Source organism: Triticum dicoccoides, chromosome 4A (genome assembly GCF_002162155.2).
Source record: "Triticum dicoccoides isolate Atlit2015 ecotype Zavitan chromosome 4A, WEW_v2.0, whole genome shotgun sequence".
In the NCBI taxonomy this organism is placed as follows: Eukaryota; Viridiplantae; Streptophyta; class Magnoliopsida; order Poales; family Poaceae; genus Triticum; species Triticum dicoccoides.
Window position 1 is genome coordinate 303,996 of NC_041386.1, and position 23,637 is coordinate 327,632.

The 23,637-nt window shown below is 47.2% G+C and overlaps 1 long non-coding RNA gene across 1 annotated transcript; it reads left to right on the forward strand.

Moving 5' to 3' along the window:
- Positions 1 to 21,965: 21,965 nt before the first annotated feature.
- On the forward strand, positions 21,966 to 22,714 carry LOC119288481. The gene is made up of 3 exons (XR_005141194.1): positions 21,966 to 22,304; positions 22,419 to 22,530; positions 22,663 to 22,714. It is a non-coding gene; the product is annotated as an uncharacterized LOC119288481 (long non-coding RNA).
- Positions 22,715 to 23,637: the final 923 nt, after the last annotated feature.

A 23,637-nucleotide genomic window follows, 5' to 3' on the forward strand; every position in this document is an offset into this window, starting at 1 on the left:
AGTCGTGCTTAACTATGAAAAAAACTTGTCGTCGTTGCGTACCGTTTCAACACCGAATGTCTCCTGGAGCTTAATGCTGAAGCGCCGATCTTCGTCTAGGTGAGGCCTGTCACACAGACCTCGGTCGTCGTTGCACCAGCCGCACTCCCCCGGGAGACTTTCATCGTCCGATGACGATATTTCCTATGTTCATAATTCAAAGATTAAACTTGTACAATTAAATATATGTACTACAAAAACTAAATTAGATCATTATTATTCATCACGAGCATAATGTCGTTTAATTATCTTTCTAGAAATTCCAGGCCACTCGATATTTCCTACATATTCTAGCACAAGGCATGCCAAAATTCATGGAAAAATCCGGCATGACTTTTGCTAAAAAAGGACATATCGAGCGCCTGAAATTTGCCGGAATGAAAATTAATCAACACTCTGGCAAAGCATAGGCAAGCACATATCCTATTTGAGCTACACAAGATATACATGTTTTTATCTACATCATATGAGCATTCAAATTTGATGGTCATTGCATTTCAATGGTTGAAAATATGAACAAAAACATTTCAGAATATCTTATAGGACTCATATTGACATGGAGATTTGGCTGGTCTCACCTCGAGGTCGGAGAGGGTTGGTGACGGGGACGATGACGGGGATGATGGAGGGGCTCCTTGATTTCTGCAAAAACAAAAACTCGATAAGCTATCAACTAATCAAATGCAGACACCTTGCATAGTGGGGTCCAATTTGAGCATTCAATAATCAAAACCAAATTGTAAAATAAATAAGTATTCAAATTAGCATGCATGCAATAAGCAAAAGTAAATCATCTCTTGCGTCCGTACATCGTCAAATATTATCACTAACACATCTCGAATAGTATCATACATATAACATCACTAATACAACTAAAACCTTAGCGAACGACGGGTATCGGCGCGGGTGGTGGACACCCAAAGCGAAGGAACCATCACATGATCATAGCTCTAGTGAGATCCCTGAAGAACCTGCCAGGTATTGGAGAACCTGCCCTCCAATGCAATCATGTAGCGACGGACATGCGCGTCCTCCTCGCTAACACGGTGACGTACCACCTCCACGGGATCCTCAAGCCTCTGTACCGTCACTGGCCCACGCGTCCGCCACCAAAGAAGGTTCGGGTCAGCGACGGGCTGGCTCCTCACCAAGCTGCGCTCCTCGGTAGGTAGCACCTCCCAGTACCAGCCCGACAGAGCCCAGTCCTGGACATGGCCCCTCTGATTAAGGTGTCCTTCGCCGAGTCGATGACGAGGATGCGGGATAGGCATCGTCGACGTCGATGCGGGAATAATTGCTTTAACTAAAAAAACAACTAAACATAATTTTTCTTACTAAAAATAAACTAGTTCTATTAATTCAACTAAACACTTACTATAAATAAAAATAAACTAGTTCTTACTAAAAATAAACTAGTTCAACTAGTTCTATTAATTTTCTTACTAAAAATACACTAGTTCTATTAATTCAACTAGTTCTTACTAAAAATAAACTAGTTCAACTAGTTCTATTAATTTTCTTACTAATTCTATTAAACACTACCGCCCTAGTTCTTAAGCATCTACAAGTACTAACTAATTAGATGAACCCTACCTAGGACCTACTGCCCTAATTAGTATCTAATTTGATGAACCCTAACTAATTTGATGCAATCTAAAATTTGATGAACCCTAGGAACCCTAGCTAGGCAGAGGTAGGGGAGGAGGAGGAGGTGTAGGCGTGCTCACCTCGGGTGCTGGCGGAGTTAGGGAGCGGCCGAGGGAGGGGTAGGCGGCGTCGAGGTCGGGGTCAGGGCTTGGGCGCGCAGCGTCGAGGTCGGGGTTGGGGGCGGCGTTGAGGGCGTGCGCGTGACGCCCAGATAATTAAGCTACATTAAACCTCTGCTAATGATGCCACGCCATCGCGTTTACTGTTGTTAATCTCACGTTAGTTCAAACCGATTCAAATTCAAATTCAAAATCAAGCAAATAGTAAAAGTTTTCATATATTACAACTAAAATGTTCGGTGTGTGCCAAATAAATCCTAAGTAATAATGATGGAGAAACCAACATTTTAAAAGCATTTGAATGCACTAAAATAAATAAAACAACAACCGAAACAATAACTTAAATGCTTTTTTATTAATAAAGAATACAAGGTACTTTGGTTTTGTCCCAAACTTTTTATGAGAATAGTTGATTTTACAAATCTAATTTAGGAGTGGGTTTCACTTTTTGTAAAACTATTAACTATTAAATAAGTAAAAGAAAATAGAGACAAGAAAATAAAAAAGTGAAAATAAACAAAAAAAGGAGGCCCCAACCCCCAACCCCGATGGGCCTCGGCCCAGCTAGCCGCCGAGCTGGCCGACCCACCCGTTGCCTCCTTATCCCTCCACTCGCTCGCAAACCCTAACCCACCCGCACGTTGTTCCCCACTCTCCCCACGATCTGGATCGAGCGCTCAACGCGCTCGTCGCCCCTGACGCCCTGCACTCGCCCGTCGCCGTCCAACGTAGCCCAAGGTCCCCGCCGCCCCTGGACATCGGCGCCGTCGCCGTGCGCTACACCACCACCACCCGGAGACCTCGCCGCCTCGACCCCTTCCCTGTCGTCGACCCCGCCGACCCGTCCCTGTCCTCCTCCATGCCGGACCACATCGAGCCTCGCCGCCACCTCTGCTCTCCAACGCCGGTGAGGGCCGTGCCCTCCTCCTCCCTCTCTACCCCGTGTGCCACGACCTCGTCCGCCGTTCGCCGTTGCCACCTGACCCGCGCACCGGCCGCACCCAGTGTGTGCGCCGGCGGCCGCCGGCGGTGCTCTGTTCGCTGCTACTGCGGCCCGCGCGCTGCCTGCGCCCCACCTCCGCCTCTGCCTCGCCACCGCGCCGCATCGCTGCGCGCCGCCCGCGAGGCCGTCGCGCTCGCCCCGTTCGACCCGCGCCTCACCTGCGCTTCGACCGACGCCTTGCTTCCCCCTTGTCGCTGCACCATGCCTTGCCTGTGCCCCCACCACATCCTCCCATGCGCGCCTCTCCGACCGGCCCCCTGTCGGCAGATCCCGGCGAGCCCCCCACCTCGCGCTCCGGCTGCGGCCACGGCCACCGGCGCCAAGCCGTGTGCCAGCCCCTCGCAAGCCGCCCCGCAGCGCCTGCACGGGCGACACCCGCGCGCCCGCGCGCCCGCTAAGGCTACCTCTAGGCCAATGACAAATGGGGCCCACGCCCCTGAGAACGAAAATGGATTAAAAAGAAAAGGTTTAAAAAAATAATAACTATAAAAAATATATCAATTAATTAACTTAATTTCTTCTAATTAATTAACCTAATCACTTAGTTAACTAAATTAATCATGATTAGTTAACCTAGCCAATGACAATTGGGACCCACATACACTATTCACTTTGGACTAGTCAAAATATTGACTGGGTCAAACCCAGCCCCTGGCCCCACATGCCATACGTATACACACATTGCTGGGTACACTCTTGTGTACCCATAGCAGTTTGTCTTTTTATTATTTCGAATTACATTAAATCCAGAAATTCCAGAATTTGTTTAAATCTTTGAAAAATCATATAAAATAAACCGTGTCTCGGATGAAAATATTTTGAACATGAAAGTTGCTTAGAACGACGAGACGAATCCGGATACGTAACCCGTTCGTCCGCCACGCATCCCTAGCATAGCGAACACGCAACTTTCCCCTCCGGCTCCTCTGTCCGAAAACGCGAAACAACGGGAATACTTTCCCGGATGTTTCCCCCTTCACCGGTACCACCTCGTACCGCGTTAGGGCACACCTAGCATCACGCTTTGTCATGTCATGCATTTGTTTGCATTATAATTATTGTTTCCTCCCCCTCTTCTCTTGCTAAACACCGAGACCGACGCCGCTGCTACCTAGTACGATTACGGTGTTGACGACCCCTCTCTCTTGCCAGAGCAGCCAGGCAAGCCCCCCCTTGATCACCAGATATCGGCTACTCTCCTCTATACTGCTTGCATTAGAGTAGCGTAGCCTGTTACTGCTTTCCGTTAATCCTATTCTGATGCATAGCTTGTCATTGTTTCTACAACTGTTGATACCTTACCTGAAATCCTAATGCTTAGTATAGGATGCTAGTTTACCATCAATGGCCATACATTCTTGTCCGTCTGCCATGCTATACTATCGGGCCGTGATCACTCGGGAGTTGATCATGGGTATATATCTATACTTAATATATGTTACTTGTGGTGACTAAAGACGGGTCGGCTCGTAGGAGTACCCGCGAGTGATTCACAGATTGGGTCCGAAAGGATGTTTGTCCCGACGGCCCTCTGAGTGGATCTTTGTGGCGAAGCGACAGGGTAGGTTGAGACCACCTAGGAGAAAGGTGGGCCTGGCCCTGGTCGACGTTCGCGGTTATTTCAAGATAACTCATTCAATGAGATCTTGGTATTTGATCTGAGTCTGGCTACTGGCCTATACGCACTAACCATCTACGCGGGGACAGTTATGGGCACTCGACGTCGTGGTATCAGCCGAAGCCTTCGTGACGTCAGTGACTGAGCGGCGCGCGCCGGATTGGACTGGAACGTCTGCTAGGCTAGGTCTGCTTCCGGCCGCGTTCGCAACGTGCAGGTGTGCAATGGGCGATGGGCCCAGACCCCTGCACCATAGTATTTAGACCGGCGTGCTGACCTCTCTGTTGTGCCTAGGTAGGGCTGCGACGTGTTGATCTTCCAAGGCCGGGCATGACCCAGGAAAGTGTGTCCGGCCAAATGGGATCGAGCGTGTTGGGTTATGTGGTGCACCCCTGCAGGGAAGTTAATCTATTCGAATAGCCGTGATCTTCGGTAACAGGACGACTTGGAGTTGTACCTTGACCTTATGATAACTAGAACCGGATACTCAATAAAACTCACCCTTCCAAGTGCCAGATACAACCGGTGATCGCTCTCTCACAGGGCGACGAGGGGAGGATCATCGGTTAGGATTATGCTACACGATGCTACTTGGTGAACTTACCATCTACTCTCTTCTCCTGCTGCAAGATGGAGGTTACCAGAAGCGTAGTCTTTGACATGACTAGCTATCCCCCTCTTATTCCGGCATTTTGCAGTTCAGTCCATATATGATAGCCTTATTCCTTTTGATACCAATGCATACATATGTAGTGTAGCTCCTTGCTTGCGAGTACTTTGGATGAGTACTCACGGTTGCTTTGCTCCCCTTTCCCCCTTCCTATATCCGATTGCTGCGACCAGACGATGGAGTCCAGGAGCCAGACGCCATTGACGATGATGACTACTACTACTCGAGAGGAGCCTACTACTACATGCAGTCCGCTGATGACGATCAGGAGTAGTTTAGGAGGATCCCAGGCAGGAGGCCTGCGCCTCCTTCGATCTGTATCCCAGTTTGTGCTAGCCTTCTTAAGGCAAACTTGTTTAACTTATGTCTGTACTCAGATATTGTTGCTTCCGCTGACTCGTCTATGATCAAGCTCTTGTATTCGAGCCCTCGAGGCCCCTGGCTTGTAATATGATGCTTGTATGACTTATTTTATATGTAGAGTTGTGTTGTGATATCTTCCCGTGAGTCCCTGATCTTGATCGTACACATTTGCGTGTATGATTAGTGTATGATTGAATCGGGGGCGTCACAAGTGGGTATTAGAGCCGACTGCCTGTAGGAATCCCCCTTCCACACTCCTTGGCCGAAGTCGAGTCTAGACATTACAAAACTTATTACTAACATGGCTGTGTGCCTTACGGGCCCACGTCGCCATCTGGGTGGTATTAGGATCTTTTACTCCTCGATACTTACTCTGGGATTCTGATCTCTCTTCTATTCGGGTTAAATGATTTTGCTAACTCTAACTCTAGGTTCTCCTAATTACTTTCTTCCGGAGAGCCCCTTATTACAGATGATCGCCTGCTGCACCAGAAGATTTTGAAGATACTCTCCGATATTCTCTCGAGGCTTTGTGCCCGTTGCTTTTGCAATTCCCTACCACCGAAACATCCCTATGGATAAATACTTACACATGTCGTCTGTCGTTCTTACTTTTATTTCCAGTCGATCTTGTTATTACAAGATACCCCGAGAATACTTTGTGCCTACTGCCTTGCAGTTCCTTGCCACCTGAATACCCCTATGAATAATTTCTCGCACTTATCGAGGATTCACTCATTCCCAGTTGATTCATGTATTTCACAATAGTCTTGAAAATACCATTCAATCTTCCAAAAATCTTTGGCAGCCTATTGCTCTTGAAATCCTTGCTTGCTTTCATTGTGGTTAATCCCATAAGTCTAGTAATCTTATTGGCATCCTTTGACACTATCATTTTGAGTCTGTTGATTCTATATGTGTGCGGATGCACGCAATCATTAGTTGATCCTTATAAATTATCTTTCCGTCTCAGACGTCTTTCGAACATGAGCTGGTTCTCAGCCAATCATATTGCCATTGATTGTACCCCTAAGTCTATTCAATTATTCAGATGTTCTATAAACCGGTGGATTTGCATTCTTTCTTCCTATGATTGGGTATCAATACTCACATCAGCTCCATTGTGGATCGCCATATCCACTGTTGGATTATTATACGACAGTGTCCTTCATAATTAATCACCTTGTGAGTTCTTTCTTCGATACATAATGCCTTTGGTAAATTGTATCCTCTCCTTTTGTCATCTATGCTCTATTTTCGAGCTTGTGTTAGTTACTCTTGAAGCTTGTGGTATATGTTTCTAAGATACCCTGATGGGTTGAACCTATACCTTCTCTAAAACCGTGTGAACCTGAAAGTTTTCATGAGTCATATTCTCCCGGTGATTTACCAGATAAAATTTTAACACTACAACTCCATCAAAAATGAGGAGTGAATGATAGGTTATGCATTGGAGAAGTGGGAGTCGACCTTGAACTTTGTGTTCATGCCCATGGACACGATGTAGATCTTGTCATGGAAGCTTCTCGTAACAATAATTACCCCTTGATATAATTTCATCTTATATCTGGGATTTGGTCTTTTGCTATCGTGGTTTCCCACCATATTGTTCTTCTTTGATCCAAATTTCTCGGACAAGTTCAAACACTTGTCTTCTGGAGAGCAATAACCTAGTCCAACCTCTACTTTGATCTGTCATCCAGTATTACCCCCATGGTATCTCGAAATTATCATGGAACTGCATAACTTCTTATGAGTTCTTCATCAAGTACTACATTCTCACTGATTCCATTTTTTCACGGGCTCTGAGTTATTAAACACTCAAAGGCACCAATAACTGAACCGAGTACGCACTATGGTTCAACAACTTTTAGTAATCTTCTTTACGTATGAGTCTGTACCCGATCACGTCATTCCTAGCCTGATCGGCTAGCACAATTTTGGACGATGAGGTAACCTTACGCCGATCTTCCTCATCGTATCATTTCGCCTTGAACACCAAGCTTGATTTCAAGTTCGTGTCATACTCTTGGTTCCAATAATCTTTCGCCTCATCATTCCTTTGACTTGATGTCGTCGCCGATCGATTACATCTTCATGAAATCTCGCGACAAATGTATCGTGAACATCATCAACATTCTGAGCTCTTCCAAGATATCTATCGAATTCTTGATGAGAAATACCACCCTTTGCTCTCGATGATTTGTGTTATCATCGACCACTTTATTGCCTTTCATTCAACACAAACTTGTTCGTGCTTTGTGATATACCTTGAGATCCTTTCTATCCAGCAATTGTTCTTCTTTACCTTGGAGTATTACCATCTTTTATGTCAAAAATGTCATGAGGGTTACTCCACCTCGTAAGAATTCTTGGTATAGTGATACTTCTCACCATCACCATTCTTTCTTGGTCCCCGTGTTGATTCCAACAAGTGAACGGTGTTGTTTGGATTGTTTCCTTCTAGCAACCCTATTGCTTTGAAGTTAATGTCGGTCGTTCATTCTTAGACTATTGATTATTGAATCACCATGCTGACATTGGTCGTGCAACCCAACCCATGTTTCGGGCGCACCTTTTAACCAATGTTTAATTGTGTATGTTTTCCTTGAGCATACTTCATTATATCATTTGATCTGACAAATGCTATCTCCTTGTTCACATAATTGTGGAAATCCATCTTTTGGAAATCTCGTTGAATTCTCGTTGAGTTCATCAGCCACCTCCTCATCCTCTCCTTGGTTTACTGATGAACTTTGGTTTCGGAACTTGCTTCCGTAGTTCAATTCCCTAGAATCTTACAATGTCATCTCGACAATGTGTGTTACACCTTTCGTTCTCAGGCATCCTAAGTTGGAGGTATCCTGACACCGGTCGGATCCGAACCTCGGTCAGATATGATGGTTGGAACATATCTCCAAGAGTTATAGCATTTGTCTTTATATGACTCGGTAATGTGGTGTCATGCCTAACACACCTACCCGGAGGGCCTATTGTTATAGTTTCCTTTTTAGCAATGTTAGCCATTCTTCCATGAGGAAATTGTAAGACTTATTCTATAAGTTGTTCCTGATGGATCCTTTGTGTATCCAAAGTCTGATCTTTACCCAGTGACCATGTCAATGCTATCTCGAAGCTTGTCTATGGTACTCCTATTTTCAACAAGAACATTTGAAGCCCAATGCTAAATGTTTCCTGGTCAATTACCCAAACACCACTATATGGGTAATGTCATGAAATTTTCTCTCACCTTACCTAAAGAGTTTTTTTTACATTATATCCGGTCATGGATATCATGCTCTGCTTGTCCTTGGGAAGGATATACCCCTGAAATGTGTGTTTAAACGTATATTTTTTCTTTCCATTGTTTTGTTTAACCTTTCTTGTAATCTGACTTAACTGAGCAGAAATAATTCCCTGCTTAGGTAAGCACCTTGTTGTACCACTCTGTCAGTAAGACCCTGTTACTATTGTTGATGACCTTCCGGTAACCACTGATGGATGAGAACTTTTCCTATTGGTCCGCCTCATTCAACGAGCAGGAAAATGGTTCTCTTCGTCCCTCGCCCTTGGTACCGATGTGGTTGTCGACATAACTGACAGGCTATTCCTCTGACATGCCTTGCTATCATGATCGTGCAAGATGTCAGTACTCTTTCTACCTTTACCCCACATGGTGGGCCCATAACCCACCATTCCACAGGATCGAAACCTGACTCTCCTATACACCCCCTGCTCTTAAGGTTGTTCCTCGCACTTGGCCTCGTATGTGATTCACGAGCCACCTTCCGAGAGATCATCAATTCTGGCATCGGATACAGTAATTGTTTCCGTTGCTTTGAACCCCTCTCACGCCCTGTAACAGGCATCGAATGATTGCCGGCTCGCTCGAAACTGCCCATGATACCTTCTTACCTTGCTCTCGGTATTTTCTTAAGTTTCAATTCAAGAGTTACTTTCCGCCACCTTCCCCGATGTTATCGACCAGATGGTCAACCTTGCAGAGGATCGTTCTCCCAGAAGACCCACCCTTGATTCTTTTGTAAGTACGATGGAGATCCCGAAGAAAAGGACGACTTCACTATGATGACCTGAAGCAGAGAAATGAAGATGTCAATGTAGTGGATCTACCTCTTCGAGAAGAGCAACCAAGACCGAGAACACTCGCTAGAATTTCGTAACCAGAACCTTTCCCCTACCCCCTCTTAAATCTCGGGACGAGATTTCTTGTAGTAGAGGAGAATTGTGACGCCCGGATAATTAAGCTACAGTAAACCTCTGCTAATGATGCCACGCCATCGCGGTTACTGTTGTTAATCCCACGTTAGTTCAAACCGATCAAATTCAAATTCAAAATCAAGCAAATAGTAAAAGTTTTTAAATATTAAAACTAAAATGTTCGGTGTGTGCCAAATAAATCCTAAGTAATAATGGTGGAGAAACCAACATTTTAAAAGCATCTGAATGCACTAAAATAAATAAAACAACAACTGAAACAATAACTTAAATGCTTTTTTATTAATAAAGAATACAGGGTACTTTGGTTTTGTCCCAAACTTTTTATGAGAATAGTTGATTTTACAAATCTAAATCAGGAGTGGGTTTCACTTTTTGTAAAACTATAAACTATTAATAAGTAAAAGAAAACAAAGACAAGAAAATAAAAAAGTGAAAATAAACAAAAAAAGGGGGCCCCAACCCCCACCCCCCGATGGGCCTCGGCCCAGCTAGCCGCCGAGATGGCCGGCCCACCCGTTGCCTCCTTATCCCTCCACTCGCTCGCAAACCCTAACCCACCCGCACGTTGTTCCCCACTCCCCCCCATGATCTGGATCGAGCGCTCAACGCGCTCGTCGCCCCTCACGCCCTGCACTCGCCCGTCGCCGTCCAACGTCTCCCAAGGTCCCCACCGCCCCTGGACATCGGCGTCGTCGCCGTGAGCTACACCACCGCTGTCCATCGAGCCTCGCTGCCACCTCTGCTCTCCAACGCCGGTGAGGGCCGTGCCCTCCTCCTCCCTCTCTACCCCGTGTGCCACGACCTCGTCCGCCGTTCGCCGTTGCCACCTGACCTGCGCACCGGCCGCACCCAGTGTGTGCGCCGGCGGCCGCCGGCGGTGCTCTGTCCGCTGCTGCTGCGCCCCGCGCGCTGCCTGTGCCCCACCTCCGCCTCTGCCTCGCCACCGCGTCGCATCGCTGCGCGCCGCCCGCGAGGCCGTCACGCTCGCCCCGTTCGACCCGCGCCTCACCTGCGCTTCGACCGACGCCTTGCTTCCCCCTTGTCGCTGCACCACGCCTTGCATGCGCTCCCACCGCATCCTCCCACGCGCGCCTCTCCGACCGGCGCCCCCTACCGGCAGATCCTGGCGAGCCCCCCCTCGCGCTCCGGCTGCGGCCACGGCCACCGGCGCCAAGCCGTGTGCCAGCCCCTCGCAAGCCGCCCCGCAGTGCCTGCACGGGCGACGCCCGTAGCCCGCGCGCCCGCTAAGGCTACCTCTGGGCCAATGACAAACGGGGCCCACGCCCCTGAGAACGAAAATGGATTAAAAAGAAAAGGTTTTAAAATAATAATAATAATAATAACTATAAAAATATATATCAATTAATTAACTTAATTACTTCTAATTAATTAACCTAATCACTTAGTTAACTAAATTAATCATGATTAGTTAACCTAGCCAATGACAATTGGGACCCAAATACACTATTCACTTTGGACTAGTCAAAATATTGACTGGGTCAACCCAGCCCCTGGCCCCACATGCCATACGTATACACACATTGCTGGGTACACTCTTGTGTACCCATAGCAGTTTGTCTTTTTATTATTTCGAATTACATTAAATCCAGAAATTCCAGAATTTGTTTAAATCTTTGAAAAATCATATAAAATAAATCGTAACTCGGATGAAAATATTTTGAACATGAAAGTTGCTGAGAATGACGAGACGAATCCGGATACGCAGCCCATTCGTCCGCCACGCATCCCTAGCATAGCGAACACGCAACTTTCCCCCTCCGGCTCCTCTGTCCGAAAACACAAAACACCGGGAATACTTTCCCGGATGTTTCCCCCTTCACCGGTACCACCTCGTACCGCGTTAGGGCACACCTAGCATCACGATTTTGAAGGAAATATGCCCTAGAGGCAATAATAAAGTTATTATTTATTTCCTTATATCATGATAAATGTTTATTATTCATGCTAGAATTGTATTAACCGGAAACATAATACATGTGTGAATACATAGACAAACAGAGTGTCACTAGTATGCCTCTACTTGACTAGCTCATTAATCAAAGATGGTATTATGTTTCCTAACCATGAACAAAGAGTTGTTATTTGATTAACGGGATCACATCATTAGGTGAATGATCTGATTGACATGACCCATTCCATTAGCTTAGCACCCGATCGTTTAGTATGTTGCTATTGCTTTCTTCATGACTTATACATGTTCCTATGACTATGAGATTATGCAACTCCCGTTTGCCGGAGGAACACTTTGTGTGCTACCAAACGTCACAACGTAAATGGGTGATTATAAAGGTGCTCTACAGGTGTCTCCAAAGGTGCATGTTGGGTTGGCGTATTTCAAGATTAGGATTTGTCACTCCGATTGTCGGAGAGGTATCTCTGGGCCCTCTCGGTAATGCACATCACATAAGCCTTGCAAGCATTGCAACTAATGAGTTAGTTGTGAGATGATGTATTACGGAACGAGTAAAGAGACTTGCCGGTAACGAGATTGAACTAGGTATTGAGATACCGACGATCGAATCACGGGCAAGTAACATACCGATGACAAAGGGAACAACGTATGTTGTTATGCGGTCTGACTGATAAAGATCTTCGTAGAATATGTAGGAGCCAATATGAGCATCCAGGTTCCGCTATTGGTTATTGACCGGAGACGTGTCTCGGTCATGTCTACATTGTTCTCGAACCCGTAGGGTCCGCACGCTTAAGGTTTCGATGACAGTTATATTATGAGTTTATGAGTTTTGATGTACCAAAGTTAGTTCGGGGTCCCGGATGTGATCACGGACATGAAGAGGAGTCTCTAAATGGCCGAGACATAAAGATTGATATATTGGACGGCTATATTCGGACACCGGAAGTGTTCCGGGTGATTTCGGAGAAAACCGGAGAGCCGGAGGGTTACCTAAACCCCCCCGGGAGAAGTAATGGGCCATATGGGCCTTAGTGGAGAGAGAGAGGGGCTGCCAGAGGTGGGCCGCGTGCCTCCTCCCCCTGGTCCGAATTGGACTAGGAGAGGGGGGGCGGCGCCCCCCTTTCCCTCTCCCTCCCCACTTCTTTCCCCCTCCTAGTAGGAGTCCTACTCCTACTAGGAGGAGGACTCCTCCTGGCGCGCCTATAGGGGCCGTCCGGCCTCCTCCCCTTGCTCCTTTATATACGGGGGCAAGGGGGCACCCCTAGACACACAAGTTGATCTTCGTGATCGTTCCTTAGCCGTGTGCGGTGCCCCCCTCCACCATATTTCACCTCGGTCATATTGTAGCGGTGCTTAGGCGAAGCCCTGCGACGGTAGAACATCAAGATCATCACCACGCTGTCGTGCTGACGGAACTCCTCCCCGACGCTTTGCTGGATCGGAGCCTGGGGATCGTCATCAAGCTGAACGTGTGCTAGAACTCGGAGGTGCCGTAGTTTCGGTGCTTGATCGGTCGGGCCGTGGAGACGTATGACTACATCAACTAAACGCTTCCGTTGTCGATCTACAAGGGTACGTAGATCACACTCTCCCCCTCTTGTTGCTATGCATAACCATGATCTTGCATGTGCGTAGGAATTTTTTTGAAATTACTACGAAACCCAACAGATTTGTCATGTCATGCATCGTCATGCACTAGTTTGCATTATATTTATTGTTTCTTCCCCCTCTTCTCTCGCTAGACACTGAGACTGACGCCGCTGCTACCCAGTACGACTACGGTGTTGACGACCCCTCTCTCTTGCCAGAGCAGCCAGGCAAGCTCCCCCCCCTTGATCACCAGATATCGCCTACTCTCCTCTATACTGCTTGCATTAGAGTAGCGTAGCCTGTTACTGCTTTCCGTTAATCCTATTCTGATGCATAGCCTGTCATTGTTTCTACAACTGTTGATACCTTACCTGCAATCCTAATGCTTAGTATAGGATGCTAGTTTACCATCAATGGCCATACATTCTTGTCCGTCTGCCATGCTATACTATCAGGCCGTGATCACTCGGGAGTTGATCACGGGTGTATATCTATACTTAATATATGTTACTTGTGGTGACTAAAGACAGGTCGGCTCATAGGAGTACCCGCGAGTGATTCACGGATTGGGTCCGAAAGGACGTTTGTCCCGACGGCCCTCTGAGTGGATCTTTGTGGCGAAGCGACAGGGTAGGTTGGACCACCTAGGAGAGAGGTGGGCCTGGCCCTGGTCGGCGATCGCGGTTATTTCAAGATAACACATTCAACGAGATCTTGGTATTTGATCTGAGTCTGCTACTGGCCTATACGCACTAACCATCTACGCGGGGACATTTATGGGCACTCGACGTCGTGGTATCAGCCAAAGCCTTCGTGACGTCAGCGACTGAGCGGCGCGCGCTGATTGGACTGGAACGCCTGCTAGGCTAGGTCTGCTTCCGGCCGCGTTCACAACATGCAGGTGTGCAATGGGCGATGGGCCCAGACCCCTGCGCCATAGGATTTAGACCGGCGTGCTGACCTCTCTGTTGTGCCTAGGTAGGGCTGCGGCGTGTTGATCTTCCGAGGCTGGGCATGACCCAGGAAAGTGTGTCCGGCCAAATGGGATCGAGCGTGTTGGGTTATGTGGTGCACCCCTGCAGGGAAGTTAATCTATTCGAATAGCCGTGATCTTCGGTAACAGGACGACTTGGAGTTGTACCTTGACCTTATGACAACTAGAACCAGATACTCAATAAAGCTCACCCTTCCAAGTGCCAGATACAACCGGTGATCGCTCTCTCACAGAGCGATGAGGGGAGGATCATTGGTTAGGATTATGCTACACGATGCTACTTGGTGAACTTACCATCTACTCTCTTCTCCTGCTGCAAGATGGAGGTTACCAGAAGCGTAGTCTTCGACAGGACTAACTATCCCCCTCTTATTCCGGCATTCTGTAGTTCAGTCCATATATGATAGCCTTATTCCTTTTGATACCAATGCATACATATGTAGTGTAGCTCCTTGCTTGCGAGTACTTTGGATGAGTACTCACGGTTGCTTTGCTTCCCTTTTCCCCCTTCCTATACCCGATTGCTGCGACCAGACGATGGAGTCCAGGAGCCAGACGCCACTGTCGATGACGACTACTACTACTCGAGAGGAGCTTACTACTACGTGCAGCCCGCTGACGACGATCAGGAGTAGTTTAGGAGGATCCCAGGTAGGAGGCCTGCGTCTTTTTCGATCTGTATCCCAGTTTGTGCTAGCCTTCTTAAGGCAAACTTGTTTAACTTATGTCTGTACTCAGATATTGTTGCTTCCGCTGACTCGTCTATGATCGAGCTCTTGTATTCGAGCCCTCGAGGCCCCTGGCTTGTAATATGATGCTTGTATGACTTATTTTATTTGTAGAGTTGTGTTGTGATATCTTCCCGTGAGTCCCTGATCTTGATCGTACACGTTTGCGTGTATGATTAGTGTACGATTGAATCGGGGGCGTCATAGTGCGGAGGGCGACAAGAGAGCGCGCGGCGGCCGATGGCGACGTAGGGCGACGACGGCGGCGAGAGCAGATGAGTTCGATTTGGGAAAAGTGCCCGTGAGGAATAAGGAGCACGCGGGTAAGTCAAAAGTAGCAGTAGCGCGTTTCAGGAAAAGCGCTACTGCTACATTAGCTATAGCTAACTTAGCTATAGCGCTGGATGACATGACGCGCTACTGCTAAGTTAGCTATAGCGCTTGTCTTGAAAACACGCTGATGCTACTCCTTTCTCCTTTATTTCCCTTTTTCATTTGTTTTCCTTCACATTTTCTTTTTTCCTTCCCCTTTTCTATTTCTTTCATTTTCATTTACTTTTCTATATGTTTTACATTTTATTTTCCTTTCATTAGCAGTAGCACTTTTTATGCGAAACACGCTACTACAACAAGCTTAGCAGCAGCGCGCTTTGCTTAAGCTCGCTACTACTAATGGTAGCTTGGCGAGAATAGTAGGGGAATTGTAGTTGTAGCGCTTCTTCCCTGAGACGCGCTACTGCTATAAACGTAGCTGCAACGCGTTTCTCTGCCACACGCTAGTGGTAAGTAGTAGTAGCGCTTGTTTTTGTCCCGCGCTACTGGTAAAATTCTGTGTATAAGGTTTTCCCTAGTAGTGAAATTTGCCTTGGGGTGCATTATGTTACTAGCTACGTTACTCTCATTATGGCCAGTCTTAAGGCGTTATATCAGGCTAATCATAGTGAGAGTAACTTAACTAGTAATTAACATAGCACATCCCAAGATAAGTTTGCTTAGACTAGCCTAAGTGGGAGTAACTTCAAGAGTAACATCGGGTCCAACTTAGCAAATTTGCCTATGTAACAATTAGTTAGTGACGAGAGTTGTAAATTGAGTAACTTAACTAATTTCTCATTCTATTAGTAACATCACACGTGCCAAGACAAAATGAGTATATAACCTAATAAATGGAGCTTTGCATGACACTACACATATGTTACTACCCACTATGGAGGTAGTAACATAGCGTAGGGTAAAATGTATATTACTAGTGTAACTAACTCTCCAGTGTGACTAGCCTTATGTGCCAGCTAGTTAATGAGGAGAGGGGTGTTTGAAGTAACATATTATGTTACCTTCACATAGAGCTTCACAAGAAAAATTGAGTCTACAAGCTAATAAATGCTACTATATATGATACTACTTCTATGACATTTTGCAATATGAAGGTACTACCTCCGTTCTGGTTTATTGGTCCCTTTTGTTTTCCGTGAAATTTTTTGACCATACATTTAACTAACAAAATGTGAATGCATGTGATAAAAAAATATATCATTGAATTCGTATTTGTACATAGTTGTCACTGATGCTATTTTTGTGACATGCATTAACATTTTGTTATTTAAATATAAGGTAAAAAATTGGCACAAAATACAAAGGGGACCAATAACCAGGACGGATGTAGTAGTAACATAGACTAGTGTCATATGCTTCTCACTATGACCAGGCTTAGACGGTGGAAATCTTTTAAACGCAACCACTCGAATAAATTGTTGCCAATTTTTTTTATCAAATGGCATGCGCACAAATAGAAACACCACTGATACAAACTTGACTAGTGGCACATAGGCTCGTAGTCCACGCCAGTAGTAAGTGGGCCCCAACAACAGGCCCGAGAGAAGTTACTAATGGTGTGCAACATTGTAAAGCACACCATTAGTGTTGTCATAGGATATCTTCAACACAGACCATCAAATATTCGTGAACACATCCATACATGTTCACGGATGGCCAGAGGGTTGGAGGCCATCCAAACGGAGTCACCAAATGTCTGCCCTTGCCCGGGCTCCTCCCTTTGACCATTTTATCTAGATCAATAGCAATTCAATCATACACTTAAATTTGCATTTGAATGCAACTACTACCAAAAGCATTGGATGTTCTGTTGGGGAATGCAGTATTTCAAAAAAATTCCTACGATCACGCAAGATCTATCTAGGAGATGCATAACAACGAGAGGGGAGAGTGTGTCTACGTACCCTCGTAGACCGAAAGCGGAGGCGTTTAGTAACGTGGTTGATGTAGTCGAACGTCTTCACGATCCAACCGATCCTAGCACCGAACGTACGACACCTCCGTGTTCAGCACACGTTCAGCACGATGACGTCCCTCGAGCTCTTGATCCAGTTGAGGACGAGGGAGAGTTCCGTCAGCACGACGGCGTGACGACGATGATGATGAAGTTACCGACGCGGGGCTTTGGATAAGCACTACGACGATATGATCGAGGTGCTAAACTGTGGAGGAGGACACCGCACGCGGCTAAAAGATGTCTGTTGTGCCTTTGGGGTGCCCCCCCCCGCCTCCGTATATAACGGGGAGGGGGGGGGGGAGGAATTGGCCGGCCTAGGGTGGCGCGCCATAAGGGAGGAGTTAAGGATGACAATGGATCGGGTTCGGCTCGGGTTGAACAATGTTGAATCCATATCTGTTAGAGTTGTGTCGAATATTGTGTACAAGGTAGATTACATTTGGACTCTGATTAGTATTGTGTTTAGATAGGATATGGAGTTGTGTCCTAGTAGGACACTTGTATCCTCGGCCTCTCATATATATCGGGGCTAGACACACGATGTAACCTATGCCAACATAATAGCACGGGCACGCGGGGGAGCCGGCGGCCGGGCGGTCGGGGTGCGGTATTGTGACGGTGTCACGGGAAGAAGCGCCCGTAGTCAGGCCCCGGGGATGTAACCATGATGGTGAACCTCGTTAACAAATCTCGGTGTCGTGCTTGTGTGATTGCTTGGTTCTCAATAGATCGACGGAGTGCCTCGGATTTATTCTAACAAGTGGTATCATGAGCAAGGTTTGATTTATGGTCGTGGTTCTGTTGATCATGAGGTGATGTCGGTGAAAGATGAGATCGGGTCTATTCCGTTGGTATGTCCTGCGATATGTGAGATTTCACAGAGATCGAAGGCCGGAAGCTAGTAGAAGGGACGACGGGATCGTAAATCAGGTCGGCGAGACTGGAAGCAATCAGAAACAAGCAGCGGTAGCGCTCGGCGAGATCGAATCTGTTTCGTGGTGGCGGCGTAACGTAGACAGCCGGGACTGCGACGCGTGGACGAAAACCGCTCGGGGTCGGATGCTCTGCCGGTGTGCTCGAGCGCGCGTGTGGCTGCAGCCCAGTGCGGGCCGGTGGACCAGATCAGGCTGGAAAGCCCAGCGTGGCGTGTTGTCCAAGTGTTAGGGCGCTGGTGGGCAGTCCGGGACTCCGGCCGGGACGTGGTGGCTGCGCGTAAGAGCCACAGACGCAGACGATCCAAGGTTGAGGCGCTGAAGTTACGTACGAGATTTTGTTGGCTAAAAAAAGGGAAGCGTCTGGATTCATGGATACGCGTTGGACGTGGTGCTGTCTATCCTGAGCAAGGAGACTAGGAGAGGAAGGCAAATCAGCCTAGAAGCTACAAGTAGACATGGAAAAGTGGTGGAGTGGATCTCTACCATCGTGTGCATATGGAAAGGCTACCAGTGGGATTTCTTTATTGGCTCTCTTTGCTTGGTACACATACAGATTATGTATGGGATGACAGTGTTTGTACGCTGCAATGAATAAAGACGCGGAGTCGCAGGTTCAGGTGAAGATTGCCTGGTTCGATCAGCTACATGTAATCAAGTGTTGCAACGGGATGCAGATGATATTTTTACATCAGGTGACCATGAAGTTGGGATATTGTCAATATTGACAAAACAGAGAACTTTGGATAATGGCATTTGTGGGTAAATAGTCTGTTAAAACAACGGGTATGCTTGATGGTGTAGCGAGATGCCAAGTCAATCAAGATGGATCTGCGGTGAAAGGTGACGCGCGTATAAGGCTCGAAGCAGGAGTCTGGAGCCCGTCGTGGCAAGATCATGCATACACAGGGCGTTAGGCAAGGCATGGAGATGTGCAGGGCAAACATGAAGCATGATTGCAGTCGGACGAGTTCGGCTAGGGTCAGACATATAAGGCAGACGGCCTGGACAGTCTGGCGGACCGACGTGGATGTTGGTCAAAGCAGAAGAAGGTGGTGATTTCAGCGACGATGACATAGGAGTGTGATGCTGATGATGGCCGACTTCTGGGGCGTGGAAACACGTGGTGCAGGCCTGAGGGCTTGTGCGGCTTCGACAGACTATGGCGCGGGGTTGATTCAAGACGGTGCACATGAGAGCTTGGAGTCGACAGGGCGCAGGGGGTGGCATGTACAACCACCATGGAGTCATGTTGAAGATGGAGTTGGAGTCTGATGGGTGACTTCACTCTGAGCTGATGGAGGGGCTACGACATAAGTTAACGGAGAGTCGAAGCCTATTTCAGCGGGATAGCGAGAGACATGCGGATTGGACTGGGGCCCAGCGGTCTAATGGAGACGTGATACTCGGCATCGGTAGGTGATGATCGATGGTTCTCTGCAGTGGGGGTTGAGGCAGTGGGGGCTAGCTACTCGGGAGACTCGACCAGGACAGCAGAGGCTCGACGCGGTGATAGCGGCGAGGCGTGCGGTAAGCACGGGACACAGCGACATGCCAAGGCACTGGTGGTCAGACATGTGGTCAGACAAATTGTGCAGGGGTGTTGAAGCAGTGTTGACGAGTACCGGATTCAAGTTGGTGACTGGTCTATCGGTGCCGGAAGATGGACAGGAGTTGACCATGGAGAATCTGAGAAAGTGGTGGAGAGTTTAAAATTGTCAAAAGCTGAGAGAATACATGGCCATATATTCTGTTGTGTTCTGTGCATATGGCAAAGTGCGGATGACAAGGCAGAAGGAGACGGAGTGCTATAGCTATGGGACATGTCAGAGACTATCCGGGAAAAAAGGGTGAGACAACTGCGAATTTGATTCGGGATGACTACAAGCAACGGTGAAATTCCTTCAAGTTCCAGACAGACGGTCAAGAAAGAGCGATGACGTTGAGTTCAGGTAACTGTTATATGTGGCATCCAATATGTGAGTTGTTCATTTTCACGTAGACAGTGGTCGGCGTGTGATGGCATTGAACGAATTCTCCGGAAGTTGGAAGCACAAGGTAGAGTAATGAGGAACTTAATTTTGCTCGAGTGTTGACTGTGAAGAAGACGAGAAGGGACTATAGTTGCAGGTGGAGTCACATGGAGTCTGGGAGTAGCAGCGGTGCTCATGGCGTATCTCAAGTCTAATGTACATGGAGGTTCGATGCACGGACGAATTCAAGGTGATGGAGAATATTCGCCAAGGTGGAGTTTGTTAGAGTTGTGTCGAATATTGTGTACAAGGTAGGTTACAGTTGGACTCTGATTAGTATTGTGTTTAGATAGGATATGGAGTCGTGTCCTAGTAGGACACTTGTATCCTCGGCTTCTCATATATATTGGGGCTAGACACACGATGTAACCTATGCCAACATAATAGCACGGACACGCGGGGGAGCCGGTGGCGTGTGCCGGCGCCCGGGCGGCTGGGGTGCGGTATTGTGACGGTGTCACGGGGAGGAGCGCCCGTAGTCAGGCTCCGGAGATGTAACCATGATGATGAACCTCGTTAACAAATCTCGGTATCGTGCTTGTGTGATTGCTTGGTTCTCGATAGATGGACAGAGTGCCTCGAATTATTCTAACAATATCCATGTCCATGAAGACATCTTTTGTCCACCCACAAAAAAAACAAGGGTAAAAAACTATGTCCATGTCCAAACCTGATGGATATCCAACGGATATGGATATCCATCAGGTGCTCTCAAGACTTACTTGTACAAAATACCTCAAGAAACAACAAAAACGTGTATCGATTCTTAGATTAGCAATTCAGACAATATCAAATAAGCGGAAGTGCACAACACATCAGTTCCCGTTATAGGTTTCTCACAAGTAGGCTTAGCACAATACCAAAAGGCCCTCAAATTCTCAAAAAATAACATAGCATGAGAACACATAGCCATGTAGGGGTTTGCTGGATTAACATTTCCAAGCACAGCCACACCGTAGCCTTGTGCTCCATCTTGAGAAGACATTGACCTGACATAATAATACATAACAAATCAGTTTCTTTACCGCACCATGCAAAAAAATAGTCTACAACATCAGCTCAGGTGAACAATCTAACATATAAAGCCTCCTAGAGTGGTAGTCACAACGAAGGCCTCCAGCGCACGGTACCACGCGAACAGCGAGGGCGCAGCGCACCACGCGAGAGGGAAGAGTGCGCCACAGCGAGCGAACCCCTTTCTGGCAGCGAGAGCGGACAGAGGCAGCTGCAGAAATATCTCCCTCGTCACCCCCTTTCTCTTCCTCGTCTCTTCCCATCCCGCTCCTCTCCTCCATGCCGCCGCTGCTTCCCCCCTCCCTCTCGGCCGCCTGTCTCCCCCGCCGGCTGGCGCAGCTCCTCGCGTCGCCTTCCTCTCCTCTTCATGCGCGGCGGCGTCTCGTCATCAACAGCCACCGCCCATCCCCAGCCCCCACCCTAGCCTCCCCAATCCCCTCCTCCCGCACGAACCCTAGCAGAGAGAGAAGATGAGAGGGAGAGAGAGAAGGAAGGAGAGGGGAGGAGGGAGAAAGAGAGAGGAAAGAGGGGAGGGAGGTGTGGCGGCCGGTGTCGGCCTGCGCCAGCGAGGTCGGGCGCGACCTGGCGGTTGGCGGCGGCTCGATCCGTTCCTGGATCTGCGAGGAGGCTGGGGCTCGGGCGCGATGCACGGGAGGCTGCACCCCGTCTCCATCTCCACGCGTGCAGCGGCGACCCGGGAGGAGCTCGAGCCGCAGCGGTGGTCCACGGCGCCGGCGTCGGCAAGAGGAGCGTGGGCCGTAGAGACGGCCGGCTCCGTCCGGCTTTCGCGCTGCCGTCCATCCACCCGAGCGATCAGTCCGCGCGTCCTCGCCTCCGTCCTCTCACGCACGCCCTCGTGTCTGGATATTTGGTAATTTCTTTTCTGAGCATAAATAGATATTGTGCCCCCACCTGTTTGTTGTTTTGCCCAGCTGAAAGGTGGATCAAATATGAAAGACGTGAGCGTTCAATAGTGTGAAAAGCAAGCCCTGGTCTTGTTGAAGTTCCATTGAATTTCTGTGATACTAATGCTCATATTTTGCAATTTGCTCTCCACAGCTTTCAGTCACGGATTCTTGAGGAAAACATGTAATGCATTTTGTTTGTGTCAGCTATACTGAATCTACAAAGCCTTTTTTGTCTCAAAGAAATTCACGCTCTGCATTAATTAACAGATGCTGATTTTGATCTTAACAATTGCAGGAAAACAGGTAATATATATGATTAGTGTTTGGGTGACCGTTGATTCCTACACCGAGTTGTGTTGCTGTACAAATAGCCTCTCTTTTTGGTGGTGACACGGTGTCCCTTCCAGGTTAGCTGCAACCTTTTCCCCATCATTCCCCATATTTCTTTCCATAACCTACTTACTGAGTTGTAGGTTCATCGGACCTGTTGCATAAGGCAGAACAAGAATAAGAACATTTGTCAGTTTTTTCATGTGCAGGTTCAGCAGCAGGCAATGCTCAAGACAGAGTTGGGTGCACATCATATATATAATATGTTGTCGCATCTTAATAAACAGAGATGAGCAGAAGCAGAGATGAGATATCTATCCGACTGTCATTCTTCCCAGACTTGGGTCTGTCATCTCTGTCAGCATCCGCTTCCGCTTCCTTAGTTGGTTGTCGCTTCTTTGTAACACCATTTGAATAAATAATAAATAAGCTTGAGTTTGGATTAATCTTGCGTAGCCCATTGGATTGATTGGATATCAGAAGATACGTGTATACTTAGCCAAGACATTATTTGCTGACTGAGTTCCCTAAGCAGGGATTTTCAGTCACACTTTCTATAGCCACGTTCATGAGTTGATTCAATATAGCTCATGAGTTGATTCGGTATTATTATTGCTTTGCAATACAGTTGATTCAGTACTAATGTATATACTGTATACGAATGCACATCCCATAATTGTTGTGGTAGACTGTCGTCTGCAGTCCATTTATATGGTCTTTCTCCAGAAACTATAGGTGTGTTCTCTATACTGTTCCAGTGTACTAAATCTGAACATATATCCTTCAAACAATCTACTATTTCATTAGGCACAAATTGGTACAGATAAACCACACATCTCTGCAGACAAACCTTTGTTTTCCATATATCCCATTAAGAAAATAAATGTCACTTCAGATGTAGTGAAAAGAAGTTTAGTTGCCGCCTCAGCTCCTTACTGGCGACTGGTGTGAATCATCTCAGTTTTTTAATGTCACTGTTTATCTTATTTAGTCTTGAGAATTGTTGTGTGTGTTCTTCTCTAGGTTGTGCAAGCCAAGTGGTTGATGCATTTCTTCTTTGTACAGTTTTTGTGGATGTTTTGGTCTGTCTATACCATATTAAGCAAATATGAGTACTTTTAGCTGTAGTGGAAAACAAGAATTTAACAGAGTTTTTGCCAAATTGACATTTCTCTGCTGAAATT